General features: G+C 38.8%; 1 protein-coding gene across 2 annotated transcripts in view; it reads left to right on the top strand.

Annotated features, from left to right (window-relative positions):
- Positions 1-16,212, top strand: part of LOC122815225 (potassium voltage-gated channel subfamily A member 1-like) — a 533,178-nt gene extending 516,966 nt beyond the window's left edge. For both annotated transcript variants that reach the window (XM_044087551.1, XM_044087552.1), the window contains one exon: positions 14,724-16,212. The gene's annotated coding sequence lies outside the window, so the exon portion shown is untranslated. The remainder of the gene's footprint in view (positions 1-14,723) is intronic.
- The last annotated feature ends 382 nt before the right edge of the window (positions 16,213-16,594 follow it).

The following is a 16,594-nucleotide window of genomic DNA, read 5'->3' as shown; positions in this document are numbered from 1 at the left end:
CCACCAGCAATCAGTCATCTGGGACAACAAGCTATCCCCTCACCGCCTTGTTATTCTTGAGGGTTCCCCAAGGCTCCATCCTTGGCCCCCTACTTTTCTCTCTTTTCAATAACAACCTGCACACTGCCACCAAACATGCCTTCCTCATAAATTATGCAGATGATTCCACCCTCATCTGCTCAGCTGCAACACTAATAGATCACCCAAGAATCTTTCTCTTCAGTTGAAAGCTGGCTATCTAATGCCCAGCTTCTCCTTAATCATAATAAAACCAAACTCCTCATCTTCCAATCCTCCAATTATACCCCAAACACCCCACATTTCACTAATCAAGCCAAGGATAATACCTCCATTTCACCAACTGACCACACAAAACTACTTGGCGTACTGATAGACAATAATCTCAAATTTGACACCCACATATCAGTAACAATAAAAAAGTTCACAAAAAATGGGTGCCTTATATTGAAGCCACCAATACCTCACCAAACCAGCAAGAACCTCTATCGCCAATTCCCAACTAATCTCCACCCTACTCTATGCATCACCCATACTTACTAATCTTAGACAGTCAGACCTACACAAACTTGAAGCCTATTACAATAAAATCACAAAATTTGCCACTGGTGCTTCCTACCGCAGTCACCACTTTGTCTCTCTTAGAAATCTTGACTGGCTTGAACTCCCACACCTCCTACACCAAACTCAACTCACCTTTGCTCATAAACTAGTAAACCACCCTCTCCGTATCCCATCTCTCCATACAATTCTCAAACCCAACCACTCTTCTACACTACTATGCTCCTGCAACAAAAATCTACTCCAGGTCACCAAAGCCAAAAACTCAGCAGATGAAGCACTTTTTTCCTGTGCTGTATCCAAGCTCTGGAACAACCTTCCCATTGCCATAGCTACCCTTCCTTCCTGCAGTCTTTCCAAGGCTGCACTTAAATCTCACCTAATTTCTCACTGGCTTTGTCCTTGTCCAAACCTTAACTAATAACTCCCCCCTTTACCCCTTCTCTCCTTTTCCAGATTTAGATCCTCTATATCACTATAAAACTGAACTGAAGATTACTCGCTGCTTGTTAATCCTTCCAGGATTTAGTTATCGTTTAGTCTATTATTATTATTGTTATCTAGTCACACTCTAGATAATTTGTAGCACTGTGTTTTACTTCTTATTTCTCAATGTTTGTAATTAGAGCTTACTACTCAATTGTTCCAAATTTGCTCCTGTATTTCTCCATGTCATGATCACTTCTACTGTATACCTACCTTGATGGTTATTGTTTACTATCTACCATGTCATTCTGTGGAGCTTTTCTCCCTGGGCTTCCGCTGAAAAAGGACCTGTGTCCAGTCGGAATTTCCCAGTAAACAAATGTAAATAAATAAATAAATAAATAATAAAAATATTGTAATATTTGCCAGCACTGAGCCATCATACTATAAGATATAATGTTCATCTGCAAATTTGTAACAATTGACATGTTCCACTTTTTCTGCCAGTGCACCAAACAGTTTGGGAAACTTCTCCCTCTAGGTCAGTTGTGTAGCTTTAATTGCTTATCTGTGTATGAGATGCTTCAGTACTTTTCCGTTAAACCCCTACCACTTCGTGCTGCTGTGTTTTGCCAGTATTTTAGTAGCGGACACAAGTTTCTGTGTGAGAAGTAAATCTGTGCAAATAAGAAACAAGTTTCCATGTTATGTTACGTGTAAAGTATTATTTTGTCATTGCCGAAATAGCTGAAGTCCACCATTAAACCCATACCACTTACCAGACGTTTTCTTTGCAAATATTTCACTCAGAAACAAGTTACCTTTCTTACCTTATATATAAAGTACCATACTGTTATAACTGGCATCCAGCTGAGTTGCATTACAGCATCTAATAGGTGTTAGGTTTGAAACGGGGTCACGCATCTTGACCATTAAGTCACTGTCAAACGTCTATCAGGCCATTAAGATGCATAGGTTGTAAAAACAACAAAGGGTCGGATACCACTGAAAAAGTCACAGTGAAGAAAATAAAAGAAAAAAAATCCCAACTTGTTCGTCATCCCAACAGCTGAAGTGTGGGTATCAAAAGAAGCCAGTGTTATTCTTCAGCAAAATTGTTCAAACGTAGAATAACTTGGGCATCGTAAAGCGAGTGCCACAGCAATTGAAAATGCCTGGGCTGCTTGAATCACCAGATGTGCTTACACCAAACGCAAACAGTCAAGGACTGTTGAGGCAATGACCCTGGCAAGATGAGGGTAAACATCAAGGTGTGTTTGGTAGTAGGGAAATAACGTAGCCGATTCAAGTCTCTGCAGTGTGAAGAACTGGCAGGGGTTTAACGGAAAAGTACCAATGTTTCTTCTGTGCCATCTGATTATTCTGTTCTTAATGTTTTTCTTTTGTTATTATTAAGAGGTTCCATGCAGACTCTTTCTCAACATACAGTTTTAATTTCGAGCCATATCCTTTTTACCCACCATTTCTATTTTAAGGCCATATTGAATTGTTGGACAGCATAACTCATACTATCCTTAAGAACAATCACTAGTTGAAGCAAAGGTAGTTTCAACTGCCATGTATGTAGTCATGTATTAACTAATGAATGCAAAAAAAAAAAATCAGAAGCTTTATGCAGAACTTTATAAAGAAAGTAAAATAATTTCTTACAAAAGATTTAGTAGTTAGTTAGATGCCTTTTCAAAATTCTCAGTAATGTAAATATGTAAAGAAGTCAAGACAGCTCTCCAAAATTACTTAAACTTTATTTTACCAGGACAGGACTTGAAAAGAAAATATCATTCTTCAGTAAGAGTACAACACAATATGTTATGTACTGCACCATTGTTTCTATGAGAACAATTTATTTTTAGTTTACTGAAAAAAACAGACTTCTTATGGTGAAAAGAAGAGATTGATATTTGGTTGCTAATATGAGTCTGCCACAGTAGTCATCTCAGAGTGTGTCATCTTATGTACTTATGTTGTTATGCTTCCAAAACACTCCAAACACAGCTGAATCTGTCAGAGGTGTAAGTGGCGCAACAGTGATGTCTGTCGACAGTCACGTGAAAAATGTACATCAGGCAGTCAGAGGTATAAGTGGTGCAGCAGTGACGTGTGTCCCTTCTGCTTAGTCAACAGTCACATGGAAAATGTACACCAGGCAGTCAGCGGTATAAGTGGTGCAGCAGTGATGTGTGTCCCTCTGATTAATTAGCAATCACATGGAAAATATACACCAGGCATTCAGAGGTATAAGTGGTTCAGCAGTGATGTATGTCCCTCTGTTTAATCAGCAGTCACATGGAAAATGTACACCAGGCAGTCAGAGGTATAAGTGGTGCAGCAGTGATGTGTGTCCCCTCTGTTTAATCAGCAGTCACATGGAAAATGTACACCAGGCAGTTAAATTTGAAATAAAAGAGAGTGACATCATCATCCAGTAACTGCCTTCTTATGGGGACACATGACTTCAGAGTGCTCCCTAGAAGAAGTGATTAAACAACAGTGCCTGGCAGAGAGAGACAGGGAGAGTGTCTGCTATCCCTTTGGGAGGTAAGAATTCTACAAGATGATAAGTTGCTATTCTGCATTATGAAATGCCCTCTGATGCAGAAAGATTGTAATGTACAATGGGCAGTACACTCAAGGTATCCAAGTGATGGACACTGCTGGGACAAAAAGACAATGCATTTCACATGAAAATTAATTGTGGAAAGTTAGTATGCAATGGAGTAATGTTCCTGAAGACCTTATAAATGCAAATCACAGTACAGGATTCTTTTAAAAATGCAACATCATGTAAACAGGTACAATCCTTTCTGGGATGTTTAATGTCTGTTATGCAATATATTCAGCAGACAAGTTAGCATTTTCAAAACAGTCATATACTGTTTGTAGCAGATAAATGATAAATAACATCAGATTTTTCTTTCCCTAGTTGTCACAAGTATTTAGATCACTGTCTCTGTGACAACAGATTTGACTAATGAAATGCCTTTTAATGCCAGATTTGTGTGGGACTCTTGGGGTTATTCTGTGAGTGACTGGGTAAGTTAGTAAAAAAACATTTCAAGCAAAGATATTGGACCAGCATCCTTATTCTTCCTGGGTAGTCCAGTAGTATAACGTTTATTCCTTCTGCATTTATTTTCCTAGTTTTTACTTTTTTGGCTAGTCTAAGCTCACAGCAGCATTTGTGTGTTGGTTAAGTAATCTTTCACATGCATGGAGGATTATGGCATTTTCCTGCAATGTTATAGTATTCTTTCCAGCTCTGCCTTAATGGCCTTAATCCCCACTAGTTCCTCCAAACTCTTTTCTGTTAATAAAGTTAAGTCATGCAACACATTAGGTAGATCCATTTTACTAGTGACACATGAATTCTCTCTTGGACAAGCATCATACTACACCAGGCACCGAAGCAATTAGTAACTGCTAACCATGCTCAGCACCAAATGCTTTTACTGCACCTTATTACTATGTTATTTCTTTTTGACATACTATGGAACATGGAATTAAAGCAAAACTTAGACTTCTGAATGCCATGGGATTCAACAGAAGAATTATGCAGCCATATTGTGTCACAATTACTAGTCATTCCCTACTCTCAGTATGGGAAAATACAGCAATTATTATTAGCTCAACAAAAAGTTATTGCATATAGGTCATCCACTCAGTGCTGATTATGGTTTATGGTAATGAAGTGTTACATAGATTTTCTAAAATGCAACAAAATTAGTATAATACTGTAAAAACTGGAAATATAATTGTCAGCAGCAGAGTTATTTAGAATAACCACAAGTATTCCATGCTTGTTCACACTTTTGAAACATTCTGAAAGTTTTTGTATTTGAATAATTACAGCTAACATATAGTCTGGTCCTGGATTATTGAATAATAGCAGTGTTTTTTGTGCGTGAGTGTGAGTTTGTGTGTGTGTGTGTGTGTGTGTGTGTGTGTGTGTGTGTGTGTGTGTGTGTGTGTGTGTGCGCGCATGAGTGTGTGTGCGTGCGTGTATGCATGTGTGTGTGTTTGTGTGCATGTGCATGTGTGAATGCGTGTGCATGTGTGTGTGTGTGTGTGTGTGTGTGTGTGTGTGTGTGTGTGTGTGTGTGTGTGTGTGTGTGTGTGTGTGTGTGTGTGTGTGAGTGTGTGTGTGCATGCTTGTGTGCGTGTGTGCATGTGTGTGTGTGTGTGTGTGTGTGTGTGTGTGTGTGTGTGTGTGTGAGCGTTTACCCAGTACGCATACTTCCTGATGTATCTTTTGTAAACTATCTTTGCTTTTTATGAGATAGGGTACATACTGGTTAATTGATAATAATTCTGGCTGATGCTATTAACTTTTTCCAACTCTGACAAATAATGTGCTATAAAAGTATAAACAAATGTCAAGCAGCTAATTGATTTCAGTGGAAAATAACCATTGCAGGTAAGAGCACCACCTGTTGTAACAGAACTAAATGCAAAGGCTACAGGATGAGCAGACACTGTGTTACTACAGTTTTTTTATGAATGGAGGTGGAATAATGCCTTCATTGTCCATCTGACAACTCTTATGATAAGAGTAAGACTATAGCAGAAGTTATCATGTCTGCACAGTAGAATACAATATTTTTCTATTCCAGTGGTCCCACTATGCCATCCACGTTGGCTGTTCCATCTGGATTTCATACAACAACACTCAAACACCTTCCTATGGTATCTGCAGAAGCAGAGTATAGCAAATTCACAGCTCCTACTTGTACTAGAATCATACAGAAAGAAATGGTCAGTTAAGGCAAAATGGATATGGTAAGACAGCATCCTTCTCAGTTCAGGGAACCACATGAGTTGCTCTTTTAAGATGTTATGGAAATTTCATTAAGTACTGCCTTTCTAATTAACAAGGAATGAAATATTAGTCTTTATTCCATCTGTGTTTTCTGCTACTGGATCCTTGGTACCTTAGTCACTCTGAAATTGAATTGCATGCATAATTTAACATACTACAACAGGTTCCATAGTAGCAGTTTTACTGCCTTATTGCCTTACAGCATATGCCATAGTTCTTTTTTTATGGCTGCATGAATTATGTATGAAAACATATATCTGTCTCATCACACCTCATTGTATGTTTATGACATACTATCTACATTTTTGAATATAATGATTAAAACTGAAAAGGCTTGGGCATTTTTACTGTTAATGAGATGGTGTGAATTTTTATGACCATCTGTACATAAAAATGTGGCTAAGTATTAAGAATTGGAACTAATATAATAAAAACAAGTTAAATAAAACATGCTGAAAAGAGAACTCAGGGTACCCTTTTTTATTTTAGCCTGCATAACAGTCCCAAATACTTTAGAAACAAGATTAGCTATAAACTGATACCAAAACACTGGTCTGGCCATATATGGAATTATATATATTGACCTAGGAGTTAAGTAAGAAATGAGATGCAATCATGATGACGATGATTGAAAGAATGAATTGGAAGATGTTAAGGGTGATCAAAGGGCTGGACAGGCAGGACTTTGAATGTTAGTTTAAAAAGCCGGGGTTCTTTTATTTGAAATAATCAGAGGTAAAGAGACACAATCTTTCAAGCAAGATTAGGAAAGAGGGACTAAAAATCTGCGGAGTTCAGGAAGAAAAGCCCAAGTGCTGTAGAAAAGGATACTATGTAACACAAGAGGAAAAGGATTTCTGTTTGATGTAAGGAAACTATCTTTTATGGAAAAAGTGGTGTACAATTAGAATATGTCACTTGAATTGATGATAGGGTATAACAATCCAGATAAATTTAAGAGGACATGGAACAAATAGAAAGAAAGGCAAAGGAGTTATGAGGGATGAGCAAATGCAGAATGCTAACTGTGCAAAGATGGCAGGCAAAACAGATAACTTTCTTCCACTAGCAAGATTAAATATGTATTATGTCTTATAAACTATTGATTTCAATTATTAATGCCAGCAATTTATGTGAATAATTTTATAGGTCAGTTCCATCAGACAAGGAATTAGAATAAAACTCCTTTACAGTTTTAAGAAACGATGTGCATTCTATTATGACACATGGACACTCAGCAGAAAAGCATCAGGGTACCAGAACTTCCCATGATTTAACATCATCTCTGGAAGGGATGTCATGGCAGTACGCACATTCAAAGGTTGAGACAGAAGCTAGAAGTAGCAGCTAGGTGCATGCCACTTTCACTGAGTTCACTGTCTCTTGTAAATAAGGCTTAGCAATCCAGAAATATGACTTTGCACAAATCATACATGAGCATTTAAGCAATTTAGCTTGCTTTTCTAAGTTACAAAACAGTGCAATAAACCCATCTCATCAGTCACAGACATGATGCTGTAATGATGTCATGATGGAATTAGCTCCAGGAGCAGCTGAATGACTGGGCAATAAATAAATAAATATATATAGTAGCACAGTCATTAGTTTTAACTCACGCTTCCTGGCTATCCAGCTTAGTTGTCAGCTGAGATGCTTTCTGTTTGAAGTTTGAATAGTTTCCCAATGTCTTTATTAGTTTTGTCTTGTGTAGTAACTTCTGTCTACATCCTAAATATATGCCACCAGGGAATCAATGGCAATCTAGATTATCAGTTCAACAGGTCTGGATGCTGTGTATGTTTGTGTGTGTGCACACGTGTGTGTGTGTGTGTGTGTGTGTGTGTGTGTGTGTGTGTGTGTGTGTGTGTGTGTGTGTGCATGTGTGTGTGTGTGTGTGTGTCTCCTACAGTACATTTTTTCACTAATACCTTACACTCTGCCTTACACCTACTGGTAGTAGTGACAGGCTTAGATTCCTGCATGTTCCTGATCTGGATAAAGCAGCTATAAGTGAAAGAGTAAAATACTACAGTTACACAGGGTACCAATGTGCACAAATGTGTAGTGGTACATGTGGTATCCTAAGTAGCATATCATTCCATGTTGAGCCACAGGGGGAGTCTGCACTGTGGATTTGCATTGCTATATATATATATATATATATATATATATATATATATATATATATATATATATATAAATATATATATATATATATATATATATATATATATATATATACTTTTATTTATTTATTTTAGTATGAAATACCTCCTTGTTGTCCCTAAGGATCTGGGATGGGTGGCTGTGGAGAACGGAATTCTGAATGTGGAGCTCAAAGCTATATTTGAAGGGGCTGCAGCCAACTAGCATAGAGACTTGTGGGTAGTGTGTGACAGATGAAGACTACAGAGCCTGGAAAGTAGGGTGCACAAAATAGGGGTGCAACTAGTAGTTCTGCATGGTACAGAAACCTGGGCAGTGAAGGCAGAGCAGTTAAATAAGCTAGAGGTGATGGTGATGAAGTGCATAAGATTGGTGTTGAGACACATAACTCTGAGACGGATGAAGAAATGATGACATCAGAGGAGTAGCCAACGCAACTCCAACTGAACAGATTTTGGTGGTTCAGGCACATGTACAGGGAAGCAGAAGCCAGTTTGGGGAAGAAGATTTAGGAGAGAAATAAAGAAGGCAAGAGGAAAATGAGAATGTCCAGCAAAAACATGGACACCTTGTGTTCGAGAAGGTCTCTGACGGCCAGCTAGGAATGTCAAAGACGTTAGGAGAGTGGCACTGAATGAAGACAGGTGGGAACACTTGATGCAATACCTTGAAAGCAGGTGCAAAAATGGGAAAAGGAGGTTGATAATGATGGTGAGTTTTTTTTTTTTTGATGGAAGAGAAAGGCTAAACTAAGCTAAACTATCGGGACTGCGTGCACTGAATTAATATTCAAGTTCTCCTTCACACTTTAAGTTTACTCTCCTATTTACTCCTACATCCCCATCTTAGCTTATTCCTTACATAATTACATGATTACTCCTTATGTAAATGACAGGATTACTACCTACATAAATTACAGGATTATTATATACATAAATTACAAGATTACTCTTCACATAAATTCTTGACTGATGATGAACATTTTGTCTTTTTATCTCTGCTTCTAACCAGGTACCCTTTCACTTAATTACATTTTTCTAAATGCAGTTTAATGTTATCATTTATTAGTACAAATGTTTACTGCAGTGTTGCTGTTTCTAAAACCCTAGCTGACTCTTCAGTGTCCTCTAACCAGTATCTTGCCCTTCTCCCTAGCCCAAAACTTTATTTTTCCTGATCACATCTTCTCTTTCTTGCAGCTATGTAGCCATTTATTTCACCCTGAGCAGTTTGTCCAAATTGTGTTAGCATATTAGTGTGTGCAAATGATCTTGTTTATTTTTGTTCACTGATAGTTTCTAAGCCACACATGTGAGCTTCTGGTCTGTTTCTACAACACTTTGAAAATTGGAGCTTTATTGCTTTTATCCACTTTGATATGAAAATATATAGCTGTTTTATCATTGTTTGGGTATCCATGTATAATTATTATTCATTTGCAATAACTGGATTGCAATGGATCCTTTGTAATGGAGTTGTATTGCTCAAAATATATTATTCATCCATTTTATTTGCTGCTAAACAAATTAATCTCTGTGTTCTCCTGTTGGTCAGCTAATGTGTGATTGGTCAGCTTTTAGATGTTAAGGCATTAATGGCTAGGAGCAATGGAAATGGTGCATTCTGCATGGTGGTACAGCAAAAGGAGGTTTATTGTAAGATTTTTTTTATTTATTAATTTTACATTTGTTGAACAGGATAGTCTGACTGGATACATGTCAATTTTCAGTGGAGGCCCGGGAAGAAAAGCTCCGGGTTAAAAAAGAAAACAATTCCACTTATAAAAACAATAATATCTATACAGTACTTAGAGAGGTGGTCCCGTAGAGGGGGATTGCACAAAAATGAGAGAGATTGCAAAATACATGTTGAATATGGTAGAAGCAGAGTTTTATGCTAGAGTTGTTAAGCAGCACATACTGAAATAGTAACTGTTTACAAGTTAATTACAGCTTATTTACAAAATGACATACTCTGTGGTCTTAGGGAGGGAGTATAAAGACTTTTGCTGCATATCAGACAGACGTGGCTGATATCAGTAAAGAAGCAAGACAGAAGTGGCCTGCATAAGACAGATGGTTAGGGTAGGAGTTAGTCAGGGTTGGTACAGGGACAGAGCCAATGTCCCATAAGATATTGTTTGACGCCTTTTTTGAACTGGTTTAGCAAGGGTTATATGTTGAGGGGAAGAGAGAAAGTAAAATACTTTAGCTGTAACTGCAGGCTTCTTATGTATAATGAATCCAAATCCCTTAGAGCAATACGCTCCAGGGACTTGAACCTCAGCACAGAAATAAATAGGACATGCTGGAGGGACAGATTCATATCCCAGAGGCTCCCCTCACTCTGGAACAAAATCCCAATCCATGTTAGGCAGAGCCCCTCACTGACCCTCTTCAAGAGAAATCTTGACAAGTGGATGGGAGATTGTATGTTTACCCCTGGGATCTCTTCTGTGTCCCTGCTTGACAGAGGTACAGTAAACTAACCTTAAAAGGGCTACCTTCTGTGACCTACTATACAGAGGCACAGTCAGCTAATCTAAAAGGGTGGTGAAAGCCAAACACACTCTGGCTAGGCTTATAAATGCCCTAGGGCAGATAGCCTAGTATCAACCTATGAACCTATGAACCTATGAAGAAAACAAAGTTCCTCCTGTAGAAGCTCATCCATTTTAATGTCTGCTAGTTCGCCTTTGTGCTTACTGAGCATTTGCCAGCTATATATGCCATGTGATATGCATAACATCATGTTGCTAATATGAACAGACACAGTTACGACTCAAGCAGTTGTATAATTTGTTGTTTCTATTGTGCAATGACTGCATATTTACCACGTAAATACACCACATGATATACAATACATACCCTGCTGCATATATATATATATACAAAACATATTAACACATTTATGACTGATGCGCTTGTGAAATGAAACCTAATGTGCCTAAGAATAAGGTAAAACGTTACACATACCTATGTTTCTGTCTCTCACTCTATATACATATACATAGAGAGAAAAAAATCTATAGATATTTATTGCAGTGAAAAAGTCTTCCAAGTGCAGCTTTTGACCATTTTTTAAACAACTACCCCGTACAGACACAGTTTTGTTGGCCAACAGGGTGCTGGCAGAAATTGGGCTACTGTTGGCCAAAGGAGGAGGAGAAGAGGTGGAAGGCATGCCTGAAAGCAGGTAAGGGTTAGGACTGTGATAGTGAGGGTCGGAACTTTGAATGTTGGCAGTATGACTGGTATAGGGAGGGAGCTAGCTGATATGATGAACCAAAGGACGGTTGGTATATTGTGTGTGCAAGAGACGAGATGGAAGGGGAGCAGGGCTAGGTGTATCGGAGGCGGTTTCAAATTGTTTTATCATGGTGTGGATGGGAGGAGAAATGGCGTAGGCATTATCCTGAAGGAAGAGTATGCTAAGAGTGTTTTGGAGGTGAAAAGAGTGTCGGATAGAGTGATGTTTATGAAGCTGGAAATTGATTGTGTAATGATGAATGTTGTTAGTGCATATGCTCCACAAGTTGGGGGTGCAATGGATGAGAAAGAAAAATTTTGGAGTGAGTTGCATGAAGTGGTGATGACTGTACCCAAGGGTGAGAGACTGGTGATTGAAGCAGATTTCAATGGGCATGTTGGTGAAGGGAACAGAGGGGGCGAGGAAGTGATGGGTAGGTATGGTGTTAAGCAAAGGAATGCAGAAGGTCAGATGGTAGTGGATTTTGTGAAAAGGATGGACATGGCTGTGATGAATACATATTTTAACAAAAGGGAGGAGCATAGGGTAACATACAAGAGTGGAGGAAGATGCACACAGGTGGATTATATCTTATGTAGAAGGGCCAATCTGAAGGAGAGTGGAGACTGTAAAGTGGTGGCTGGGGAAAGTGTAGTTAGGCAGCATAGGATGGTGGTTTGTAGGATGACATTGGTGATCAAGAAGAGGAGGATGAGTGTGAGGGCAGCACCAAGGACCAAATGGTGGAAATTGAAAAAGGGTAATTGTGAGGTGAGGTTCAAGGAAGAGTTAAGATAGGCACTGGGTGGCAGTGAAGAGTTACCGAATAGCTGGGTAACTACAGCAGAGCTAGTAAGAGAGATGGCTAGAAGGGTGCTTGATGTGACATCTGGAAAGTGGAAGGAGGACAAGGAGACCTGGTAGTGGAATGAAGGAGTACAGGAGTACAGGAGAGTATACAGAGAAAGAGGTTGGCGAAGAAGAAGTGGGATTGTCAAAGAGATGAAGAAAGTAGACAAGAGCATAAGGAGATGAGGTGCATGGCAAAGAGAGAGGTGGCAAAGGCTAAGAGTTGTATAAAAGATTGGACACTAAGGAGGGAGAAAAGGACCTGTACCAATTGGCTAGACAGAAGGACTGAGCTAGTAAATATGTGCAGCAGGTGAGGGTGATAAAGGATAATGAGGGAAACATACTCACAAGCAAGGAGAGTGTGTTGAACAGATGGAAAGAGCACTTTGAGGGGTTGATGAATGAAGACAATGAGAGGGAGAGAAGATTGGATGATGTGCGGATAGTGAATCATGAAGTGCAGTGGATTAGCAAGGAGGAAGTAAGGATAGCTATGAAGAGGATGAAGAATGGAAAGGCCGTTGGTCCAGATGACATACCTGTGGAAGCATGGAAGTGTTTAGGTGAAATGGCAGTGGAGTTTTTAACTAGATTGTTTAATGAAATCTTGGAAAGTGAGAGGATGCCTGAGGAATGGAGAAAAAGTGTTTTGGTACCGATTTTTAAGAATAAGGGTGATGTGCAGAGCTGTAGTAACTACAGAGGGATTAAACTGATCAGTCACAGCATGAAGTTATGGGAAAGAGTAGTGGAAACTAGGTTAAGAAGGGAGGTGATGATTAGTAATCAGCAGTATGGCTTCATGCCAGGAAAGAGCACTACAGATGCGATGTTTGCTCTGAGAGTGTTGATGGAGAAGTACAGAGAAGGTCAGAAGGAGTTGCATTGTGTCTTTGTGGATTTAGAGAAAGCATATGACAGGGTGCCTAGAGAGGAGTTGTGGTATTGTATGAGGAAGTCGGGAGTGTCAGAGAAGCATGTAAGAGTGGTATAGGATATGTACGAGGGTAGTGTGACAGCGGTGAGGTCTGCGGTGGGAGTGATGGATGCGTTTAAGGTGGAGGTGGGATTACATGAAGGATCAGCTCTGAGCCCTTTCTTATTTGCAATGGTGATGGACAGGTTGACAGATGAGATCAGACAGGAGTCTCCATGGACTATGATGTTTGCAGATGACATTGTGATCTGTAGTGAGAGTAGGGACCAGGTGGAGGAGACCCTGAAGAGGTGGAGATATGCTCTAGAGAGAAGAGGAATGAAGGTCAGCAGGACTAAGACAGAATATATGTGTGTGAATGAGAGGGAGGATAGAGGAATGGTGAGGCTGCAGGGAGTCGAGGTTGCGAAGGTGAATGAGTTTAAGTACTTGGGATCAACAGTTCAGAGTAATGCTGAGTGTGGAAGAGAGGTGAAGAAGAAAGTACAGGCAGGATGGAGTGGGTGAAGAAGAGTGTCAGGAGTGATTTGTGACAGACAAGTACCAGTAAGAGTGAAAGGGAAGGTCTACAAGAGGGTAGTAAGACCAGCTATGTTATACAGGTTGGAGACAGTGGCATTGACAAAAAGGCAGGAGTCAGAGCTTGACGTGGCAGAGTTAAAGATGTTAAGATTTGCACTGGGTGTGATGAGGATGGACAGGATTAGGAATAAGTATATTAGAGGGTCAGCCCAGGTTGGAAGGTTTGGAGACAAAGCCAGAGAGGCAAGATTACGTTGGTTTGGACATGTGCTGAAGAGGGATGCAGAGTATATTGGGAAAAAGATGCTAAGGATGAAGCTGCCAGGTAACAGGAAGAGAGGAAGGCCTAAGATAAGGTTTATGGATGTGGTGAGAGAGGACATGCAGGTGGTTGGTGTGACAGAGCAAGATGCAGAGGACAGGAGGAAATGGAAACAGCTGGTCTGCTGTGGCGACCCCTAACGGGAGCAGCCGAAAGAAGAAGAAGAAGACCCTGTACAGACACACACACACACACACACACACACACACACACACACACACACACACACACACACACACACACACACACACACACACACACACACACACACACACACACACACACACACACACACACACACACACACACACACGCACTGTCTCTCACACACACACACACACACACACACACACACACACACACACGCACACACGCACACGCACACACACACACACACACACACACACACGCACACACGCACACAGACACACACTCACACAAACACACACACACACACACACTCAGAAAACACCCCTTTTAGACTTAAACCGTAAATGAACTCCGAGAGGAAGTGTGTTTTTTGTTTCTCATTATTTGCCTCATTATTCGTACTTTCCTTTGACTTCTTGTTCATGACTTGCCGCCCTATTCATATATACCAAGAATGTATGACACGCGTTATTTTTCTGGGTTCAAGTTTTAGGGACCTGTTTTTAATTTCTCATATTTATTAACTTCTATTACCACTGTGAAGCTTTTATCCACTGGAGTTTAAGAGAGTTATAGAAGTCCTGACTGAAACACATTTTAATAATGAAATCTATAAACTGACCTATTTTATGCATTATAGTTTTGCATTCTTGCATTCATGGATTTCTTTCTTTCTGTTCTAGGATTGATTTCCATTCAATGTGCCTGAAGAAAGAGATTGACACAAATCACCCAAAGTAAATTTTGTTTCTCTCCAGCGTTACCACAACTAAGTGAAAATGGAATCAGCGACTGCTAATTAACAAGGCCCATCGATGTGAACATTTCATCATGATCACTTATTGGCTCTTTTGATACCTCAAATAATAATTTATTATCTTCATTTCTTGAAGACAATAAATGTAGTAATGAAATAAAACATAATTTCACATAATTTCAGCAAAGAACCTGGCAATGCCATGCTACTTTCTATAAACAGTATAAATCCTTTTGTAGCTATAGCAGTTTTTTAGAAGCTGTAGTTACTGAATGGTTTTATATTCATATATTGTCTCACAAATAAACAAAAGTATCCTATAGTATGAGCATGTATGGTGTCTCACACCATTAAAATGAACAGTTACAAAATTACATGTTATAAAATGAACAGTTATGAAATTACATGTTAAAGAAGTAACATCCTTGTATTGACGATTCTGCTGCATTATATCAAACTAAAAAAAAAAAAAAGTAAACAAAAAAGAACTCAAAACATGAATTGAACATTCAAGTTTAAATTTTGCTGCACTATTTCTTAAGTCAGGTATTTTCTCACTTGTATCTTTATTCAGCCTGCATGCCATTATTTTGTTAAGTTGTCTTTGTTCTGCCTCCCAGTGTGCTGTAAACTGACTAAATTGATTCATGTATTCTGAGTTGGTTATAATGTAATATACTTGGCAATATAAGAATTTCAAACGACCTGTTGCATGAAATGTGTACTTCTGTTAAATAACAGTCATTCTGATGATATCCTGATGTTGTAATGGTGAAGGTACAAATATCAATGCAGCAACCAAGAGTAGGTACAAACAAGAAGTCGGTAGGAATTATTTCATGGTAAGATTTTTACAAGGTGGATTTTCAGCAAACATATAGGATTAATGGGATTGTAAGGCACTTATGTGTCAAATACACAGTTCTAACACTTGTTGCAAATTTTCAGGGGTTTGTTGCTGCAGTATTTTGAATTCGTTATTCACTGCTTTGCCAACTTCTGTACACAGACGTCTGTCTTCACAACTGCGAAAGAAAAGCATGAAGTCAAACTGTATATTAATGTAAGGTTTCCATTTTACTTAGCCATTGTAAACGCAGCACTAAACATATCACTGAACTCACTGTTAGGAAAGGGAATAGCAAAGCATCCTTCTGAAAAAGCATCTGTAATTTGTCTCAAACTCATAAAAAAAATAATTTCACTGAGCAGAAATATAACTTAAGTGTTCCACTATTCAGATCTGTAATGCAAAGCTAGAAAACTATTGCAAAACTGCGGCTATGTCATCTCCATGGATCTGTGTTCTATTTATCCGTGTTGCCAGTGTTTCTTTACAACTGTCACCTCATGCACAATGTTTTAAAGAATAGTGCATACTTTGTACTCTGATTAAAGAGATTTTACTGATGAAATGGCTAGTGTGTCTTTGGGACCTTTTTTTAAGACATTCCATAATTTGTTTCCAAGTCATGAGTATTTAAACAATCTACCTTTGTAATGTGTATATTAGGAAATATGACTACCAAAAAAAACTACTTTGAATGTGCAGGTTATTTTGAAAATAGTGAGTGCATTGATTATAGGGACAGCTGACATTTGTTCTGCTTTTTTGTAAAGTCTTTGTAAAGTGTATTTTATATATATGTATATATATATATAAGATATCTAAACAATCTGTGTTTTGAGGCTAGTGGTAATACTGAATCAGACTCAACATGTATCTGTGAATGCAGGTGTCTGAGTGCTTGGGACTCTTGCAATTATCGTACACCCTCCTGTTTTCATTATAAATTT

Source organism: Protopterus annectens, chromosome 11.part0, assembly GCF_019279795.1.
Source record: "Protopterus annectens isolate FY-2018-M chromosome 11.part0, PAN1.0, whole genome shotgun sequence".
NCBI lineage: Eukaryota > Metazoa > Chordata > Ceratodontiformes > Protopteridae > Protopterus > Protopterus annectens.
Note: the sequence above shows the minus strand (reverse complement) of the source record. Positions and strands in the feature narration are given on the sequence as shown.